Source organism: Strix aluco, chromosome 25 (assembly GCF_031877795.1).
Source record: "Strix aluco isolate bStrAlu1 chromosome 25, bStrAlu1.hap1, whole genome shotgun sequence".
NCBI classification, from domain to species: Eukaryota; Metazoa; Chordata; class Aves; order Strigiformes; family Strigidae; genus Strix; species Strix aluco.
In genome coordinates this window covers 7587178-7595807 of record NC_133955.1, presented here as the reverse complement: position 1 = coordinate 7595807, position 8630 = coordinate 7587178, and positions in this window count along the sequence as shown.

Below are 8630 nucleotides of genomic sequence, written 5' to 3'. Positions count from 1 at the left end.
GCGGTGCGGGGAACCCGAGCGCTTCGCCGCCAGGAATTGGTTCAGCCGCTGCCGGGAGAGCCGGTGCGTGGTGTGCGGCTGCGGCCGCTCCTCGCTGCTGCTGGGTTTGGTGCTGACAGAGTTCTGGGTGGAATGCAAATGCGATTTGCCTTAACCAAACAGATCACTTTTTGGTGTTAAGAAAATGCCCCGTTTTCTTTTGTATGACATTGGGAGTTCTGTGGGGCCACACAGGGTGGAGTGGGACTGGAGTGGGATGGGGTTTCCCTCTGGGATGCTCCAGCACCCCAGTCCTCTCATCTCCAGCCCTGGGAAGGTGATGGGCTCCACCATCTTTAGATGGCACAAAACCATGGAGAAAAATCATTGCAGCAGAGATTAATCTCCATCACTGGAGTTTTGAACTATTTTGAACCATACAATGGCTCTATTTCGACTTTCAAAATCTCTGTCGGTGTGCCTTCCCACAAAGCACAGCACGTACGAATATAGGAAATATTAATAATTCTTTGAATCTTTTCTATAGTGTAGGATTTTTAGAGATGGCAATAACAACTTTACTGACTGCACTCTCAGTTGATTTACACTGCCATCTAGAATAATGCATGAAAAAAGTACATATCATTGCGAAGTTTAGTTTTATATTGGGAATAAATCAAATCTGAGGCAATACTAGAAAATCACATTATTTTTCTTAATATTTTTTTCTTCAGTAGCTCAGTTCCAAGGCGAAGGCTGTTTGGTATTCTTCATTTCTTTGCTGGACAGGCTCCATCACTCTCAACTCCATAGCATTGGGGATTTTGGTCAGGATTTCTGGATGTGGATTTGAATGCTAAGGTTTTCTTTAATGCTAGGTTTTGGTGGAATTTGCATTGATCTGGTCGTGAAAGCCTTGGAAAGCTTCATCTCTTCCTCCCTTTAATGTCTTCCACGTGGCAGCACCACAGGCCCTTGTGTGGCCTTGTCTGTACCTCCTCTGGAGGGTGGGGGGGAGCCAGTCCCACTGCTGGTACCCCGGGGAGACGCTAAAATCAGAGTAATGTGAGGTCATTTATCAGGGTATATATACCGTACACATAGATATATGCCCTATGTGTATGTAGATATAAACATGGACATGCCAGTCCGTCCCTGTGGTCCTGCTGCAGCACAGACGTTTCCATTTGCTCCTCGGTGTAAAGCCCAGGGCAGAGGGCAGAGCCCACAGGCTGCTGGTGCCTGCACTGCCCCGTGCCCTCGGGGCAGACCTGGGGTGGGAAAGGTGCTGGCCGCTTCTGCCTCTTGCTCTTTCATTCCCATCTATTAATTCCAGTAACATAAAAATAATTTAATGCTTTCAGTGTTGCTGTCTTGGTCATATTCAGTTCTTAGCTCGTTTCTTATTATTTTATATAATTTTGGATTTTCCTATGAACTTTTACTTTCTCAAAAGCTATCAGCAATCGTATCCTAACTACAAATTTAATAGCCACAGTTAAAACTCATCTTGTGAGATAACACAGAAGCAAAGGACACCCTGGACCACGAAGGGCATTTTAAGATAGATTCAGCTGAAGGACCCTACGTACCCGCAGCAGCGCCGAGTGCTGCCCGCAGGCGCTGGTGAGGTGGCTGGTAGACGTGTGCAGGGGAGGCAGAGGAGGAAAGCAGCAAGTCCTTTATTGAAATAGGCTCATGATGATCGTAATTCCAAACAGAGTGCCAGTAAGGAGAGCAAACTGGCATCTGTGCATGAGCATCCATCTTCCCTGGGCTGCTGGTGTCCTGCCCCCGGGTTTTGTCTGCCTTGCACGGGAGCGCTCGCTGGCCCTGGCGGGGGGCAGCGAGTCAGGCCAGGCTGCGTCGGGTGATTAAGGGGAAATTAAATTAAAAATGACACGATTCACGATAATGCGATTGCTTTGGGAGAAGTTAAAGGTAGAGATAATGGGAACAAAAGGGAAGCATTTACTGCGCTCTAGTCCTTGGAGTTCGTGTGGTGTTATTAGTTGTGTTGAAGAGGAGATGGCTGTGATAAACTGGAGTGGGTACACACGCCTTGTCTTGATCTTGTAGCACTTGCTGTAAACATATTATAAATCTTACAGGGAGAGCGTGACTGCAGCAGGGTGATGCCAGGGACGGCCATCAGTTAGAAGTAGGGAGAAACTTGCTGAAAAAAAGGAAAGCAAAGCAGGGTTCTTTAGTATACAGGAGCTGCAACGCTCCCCACATCAACAGTGGTCAGAGTTTGGCCTTCAGAAACACACTGAGAAACACCACGAAGCCAGTGGGAGCGAGAGGGAGAAGCTCCCCTTGTGCTTTGCTGTCGAGATGGTGCCTCGCGCCCTTGCCTGATCGAAATGTAGGCCAACGGGCAGTTCAGTTCAGGGACTTCTGCTGAGGTCTCAGTGGGCTCGAGTTAAAATAGCAGCTATTAACCAAAGACACTCAGAGCAAGCAACAATCTCGTTTTTAATGGCAGGAATTAGAAGTGAGGAGGTGTGATGGAACACAACAGCACAATGTGCAGATTACAGCGGCCCGTTTGCAGGGGTGTTCGAAAGGCACCGTTAGCCCCGTCCTTGCAGGCCCTGCTCTTCAGGTGAGAAGGGACCTGGAACACTGCTGGGAGTTTTTGCAAAGAAGTGAGAAAAGAAAATAGCTGCTGAATATTATCGGTGAGAGGACAAACAGGGCAGCAGGGCCATCTGTGCAGGAGTCACATGCACAGGGGGTTCCAAGCAGAGGAGTTTTGAGACGTGACACCCTGAATGTAAATACGAACTCAGAAAGCAAATACAAACAGCCAGTGTTGGTAATCTCAGGGTTTTCCAGGAGCTTGACTCAAGGGTTGTAAATCCTTGGGGCTGGCGGCACCAGAAGCGCCATCCCCAGGCGGACAGACTCTGGGGTGCGACAGCCTTGTCGCTGCCTTTGCTCAGCTGCAGCATCCCCCGAACTCCCAGGCTGGTGCCAGCAGAGAGCACTGCAGCACAGCCGATGGAAACAGCACCGACTGGAGCACAAATAAATAAATAAGGACTTTTATGAGCAGTGCAGCTGGGATTTCTGAGCGGTTCATTGGGGGAAGGTGTTATTCTAGATGAGCTCCTTGAAATAATGTGCAATTCAATAACGTATTCCTCTCAAGTGGAATCTGTAGGCATTATTTGCTTTTCTTTGTTCCCTTAAAACACACTGACTGTAAAGCAAGGAGCTTCCTTCATTTATAGTGTGATTAGGAATGAGTTGATGTGGAACTAGATGCTGCTGCTTTGAACCTGTACTCCCTGATGGAAAGAGCTGCTCTTTTGTAAAGGCTTTATTTTTATTTATAAGGTGGTTAAATTGGCAACTGAGTTATACAAAGAACTTAGCTGCAGGTTTGGCACATTTTTCTTAACCTGGTAATTATGGTCCTGGGAACTAAGTGGTCACCATTCCTTTTAAAATGGTAAAGAATCATGTAATTAGCTCCTGATAGGCATGTGCTGTTAATTAAGCTGTTCATTTGTTGTACAGCTTGATTATCTGTCCCTAAATAATTCCAGCTAGCACGTGTCTCGGACTGCCGCTGTTTTCATAGAAACCTGTCTTTCTGGGACATGTCCTGACCCACTGTACAAACCACCATCCCAACATTTACAACCACCCTGTGTCCTAAAGATGAAACATTGTGGGTTTGGGTTCAAGACTGAATTTCTTCAACTGAAGAATGGCTACTTTTGAATCACATTTAGTCTGTATTGCACAACGCTTGGCCATCCTGCGTGTCGGTTTTCAGGCTCCCGTCCCCGGTGTGCGCAGTTCCTGCCATATAGTGCATTTCCCATGTTGATAGTTCATACTCGGAGTTGACTAATAAGAAGTAGCAGCCAATTAGGAACCTAAAAGGGCCTTTCATTAGCTTTTTGAAAAAATAAGTACTAATTATGTAGGTTTGAATAGATGTATACTCAAGAGGTTAGTTATGCATCCGTAAAAAGCAAAACTGAATTTTGTGCATCTGGGTAGGAGAGGCTCAGGAAGTCACGGTGACTGCTGGCTGGTGATGCGTGTGGAGCCTTAAAAAGTTCATCCTTGCCAACCCCTGCCACGACCGCTCGTCGCTTTGGAGAGGCACAGAGGGAGTGACCATCTCTCGCTGGAAGGACAGAGATAACCTCTGCAAAGCGTGGGTCCGCACTTCGCTTTATTTTCCGTGTCCTTTCCACAGAAGTGCTGCAGGTGCATCGAGGGCTGGTCCCGCGGCCGCCTCGCCGGTGCTCTCAGGCTCTGCTCCCCGCCACTGCCCCCCTTGGCCTCGGCTCCCACTGGCCATCGCCCCCCAAACTTCGGCCCATGTGGTGCCAGGGAGTGGGGCCGCAGTGGAGAACGGCCCCGGCCTTGGCAGTGTGCCTGGCAGCATCCTCTAAAAGTCATCAGTGCCATACCTGTCCTAAATGGGAAATTGGCTGCCTTTGAACAGCAGGACACCTCTCTGCTATGTAATCCCAATGGGGAGAAGGTTAAATATGTCTGTCATTGCAGAAAAAAAGAGATAAGAAGAGCAATAAAATTCAGAATTTCCAGAGCGATTATATTTACACCATGTGATGGCTGTTAAAAACAAAATGGCATTCCTAGTAAAAATACAGCTTTCTTTTTTCAGTTAAATCTTTCAGGATGCTGAAATCTGGCTGAAAGACTTTACCAAGAGCGATTTTTCTTTGTCTGCTTATTACTGTGTGCAGTAAATAATCAAGGAGATAATGGTATTGTAGAATTTAGCTTAAGAAAGAATCCAATTAGATTCTTCTGGGCTCGTCTCATATGGGATTATGTATGTTTCTGTTAAGATTTTTTTCCTCCTGGCCAGATAGCAGCTTCAAATCACTTTTTCTGTTTTATCTGTGATTACAGGCGCAAGAACAAGAAGAAAAAAACCCTCCTGTAAGTGATACCCCAACACCACCTTCCTGATCTGCTGAGCAGTGTGGGAGGAGGATGGAGACAGCCTTGGCCTGGGTTTTTCCACTCCCTCCCTTGCTGCAGCCAGTCCCACCCCGGCTCTACGTGTGCCTGGGGGGCACAGCAAAGCACCGGCAAGGGCAGCTAAGGTGAAAGGAGAAGATGCTGAAAAGCCACATACGTCACTTCTGGAGAGGTATGGGGAAGTCCTGCCAAGTCAGCTCCGTGTTTTGGAGTATCACGTGAGAAACATCATGAAGTTTGGGGAGCGCGTTGAAGTATCAGAAAGAAAATGGGCATTTGTAATAAACTGATATCCTGGCTGCTTTTGTGTTACCCAGAGTTTATAGGTGGCTCCACATACCTGTAAAATACTCCTCTCGAGGCAGAGGAACTCACACAGTGAAAATACTGACAAACACCCTGGCTAGAGATCGGTGTGTAGGAGGTTGTTCATGAAATCATTTCTCATGACTCTCTCTAGATTGCCTTTTGCTCTCAGGTGCAGTGTGATGGCATTCTAGATATTTTTTACATGAGTGATATCTCCAGCATAATTGCCATATAGACTGATTTCCACAATTTCCTGGGCTCGCTATTGTTGCTTCTCTAGTGCTTCACAGCAAGTTTTAGAGAACGTGGGATTGGGCTATGGACCGAAAGGAGGATCCACGGGGGAGATCAAGCAAGTGAGGCGGAGCGGTGGGACACGAGGGCTAATTTTTGCAGGAGCAGGAGTGTTTGTTTTGCTTTTTGAGTGATGACAAGTGAGCAAACAAGATCTGAATTTCACATCTGCTCCAAAGACTTCTTTTACTCTCTGTAAGTAGCCAAAACATATCAGGAGTTGGTGAGACAACATGTCTGATGGATTTATGCTTTTTTTTCATCAGCTTGCTGAAAAGTGGAAGCTAGATGACAAAACATTTCATAAGCAGTCACAGAGTCCATCTCTCGGCATGTGGGAGTACTGATAAAAGCCGGCTTTGCCTGAAATTGTAAACTGCACTTGAGTAGCCTTGATTGGAGCTCTGTAACATTGTCCTCCCATTTCCCATGAGACCTGGCTGACCATCAGCGCGTGGAAGTGTTCACTTTACTCACCTACGTGTAAGATGACTAGAGACATGGTTTAGTGTAATTTCCTGAGGTGCTGCTACTCATAACGGGCCATTACCCCGGTTTGGTGACGTTCAGAGAAATTTTTATCTTCCTGGATCCTGCTAGATGTAATTACTCAGAATATCTGTTTTCTGACCATTTGAAAATAGCTGTGGGATGGCTGCTGGCAGCTAACATGTCTGCTATGACACAGGGAATATATCCAAACCTATTTAAATAATCTTTTCTCTGTTCTGTTTAAAGAGATGGCAGTTATCCTTATGGGTAAATAGACTACCTTCCAGGTACTTTGTCATCTTTAGACACACCATGCAGTTCGTTATAGCAGCACTAAATCAAAACCACTTCTTGTCAGAAGGAACCTTCCCATCTCTTTCCTAAGAAATCTGACAGTGTACACGGCAGATAATGGCTTTGCTGCTCAGGTGACCCACCGGTCTGTCTCAGCCGCACTGTCTCAGTGGGTAATTGAGATGGTGACATAGTCTCTTTTTTTTTTCCGCCCAGAAGTAAAAGTTTTCTAAGCATATTAGAGAATAAGGCTTGAATACCTGAGTAAAGACAGGGATAAATTACTCAAATATGTGCTGAATGTCCCTGGAATTTTGCATGCTGGGAAGACAAACTGCAGAAGGTGGTGAGGGAATAGACCCGCTAGCCACAGGCAGACAGACGAGCGCACCCCCGGGTTCGCAGCCTTTATTTACCGAAACCCTTTTCACAGTTGTTTCAGGCAGGGGCAGTTTCCAAACGTGCAAGTCTCTGCTCGTCACACAACCGCAGAAGCACAGCGCCTGCGGCCGGGGCGTCCCCTCTCCAGCACCCCCCGGGTCCCCTCGTCCTGCCCTGGCACACGCGTACAGACATCGTGGACTGTGTGGCAGTGATGAAAGAGGTACTCAGCTATTAATGTGGTGAAAATGTTTATTTATTATTAAGGTCTAAAAGCAAGTTAAGGCACCTGGGTGGCCAAGTGGAAGAAGGTGATTTTTAGTTCCACTTTTCCCAGTCCCAAATATCCATTTTTTTTTAGTGAAATTGAGAGATTGTTCCCCAATGAATGACAATGGTTTAGGGTACAGTGATGAACGTAAACCCCCAAAGTTAAAAGTAGTGCAGGTGTGTTCTTTAGCCCAGCCCTTTGCCAAGGATTTTTCATATAACACCAGAATTATGACAGTGCTTAAAACTGGCATGAAAAGTGCTACTATAGTTTCTAATGTCTGAGATTTATATTGATGGGTTTTGTACCAGAGCCACCTCCCTCCTCATAAAGCTGCACATCAGCTTTGAGATGCCAGACAAGAGACCACCTGCCTTTCTCCTGATTTATTACGAGAGTCATCTGGTGCCATTTGAGTCCTCCCAGTATGAAACCATTCATTATTTATATTGCGAAGAACTAGAAATAGCTGTCAGGTGTCCATTTTCAGGTTGGTACTGGCAGAGAGGAACGCAGGCTATTCTGAGCATCCCTACCAATGTGCAAGATGTAAAAGAGAAACTGCCCGGAGGCTGCCTTAGAAGGAGCAAAATGAGGAATGAAGGTGTTGATTCTGTGTGAGATGCTGCTCGGGACTCCTGTGCTGGCATGCAGAGTACCAGAGTGCTGTGGGGAGAGGCACGTCCTGCTTACCACCACCCGCGTGCTCACACAGTGCTCTAGGCAGCATGGAGAGGACTCAGTGCTTTTGTTCTTTCTGCTTAAACCAGTCTGCATGTTTTGAGCTCCACCAATCTTGGTCTGTGAGGTTTTCCTGAGTTTAAACAGCTGTTTTGGTTTTGCTTGGTAAATAGGTTTCTTGGCTGTGATCCTTATTGTTTGACATCTTGAAGTTTTATTTCAAGCTTCTGGTTCATAATAATCTCAAAGCTCAAATCACAACAAAAGCTTTAAGCATCTCTTACAAGGATATAGGGGGAAATCACAACAAGAGCTTAAAGTATGAGATGGTGATAGCACACCAGAGCTACCGCCACACAAGGTGAAGGTGGATTTAATAAGAAAGCTACATCGTTACAGTGTCAGATTTTTTATTTCTTTTGTGCACATGGGTGATTTGATCAGTGCTGCCTTCTCTTGAGCTACAGTGTAAAACCAGATTTGGAAAAAAAGAAAGGCAAAAGGATAGACAGGATGGGAGCTGGAAGGAGGCATGGGGTTCAGAGCCAGGAAAATCAGGCTTCTTAGGAAGAGGTGGTCCTTCTGGAAGAAAAAGGGCCCAGTAGATGCAAATACAGACTTGAAATCACTCTCACATGGTATTTCACTGAATTAAAATGTTAATATTTTCTGCACATAATTAACAGAGAAGCAGATGAACAGTGAAGACCAGTGTACCAGATACTTCCTAGCAAAGTATTTTCTCCTTATTATTTTCTATTGCCTTCCTACTCTGCCTAAAAATATATATCCAATCACATATGATGTATTAGTGCAGATCGCTGCCAGCGTAAGGAGCCAAACAGTGAGTATCCTGGAGGATGAGGATGCCAGCTCCTCGGGGGCAAGAGGGACACTTGCCAAAAGGAAGATAGTTTCCAGAACTTACTAATGAATTTGCAGATATCCC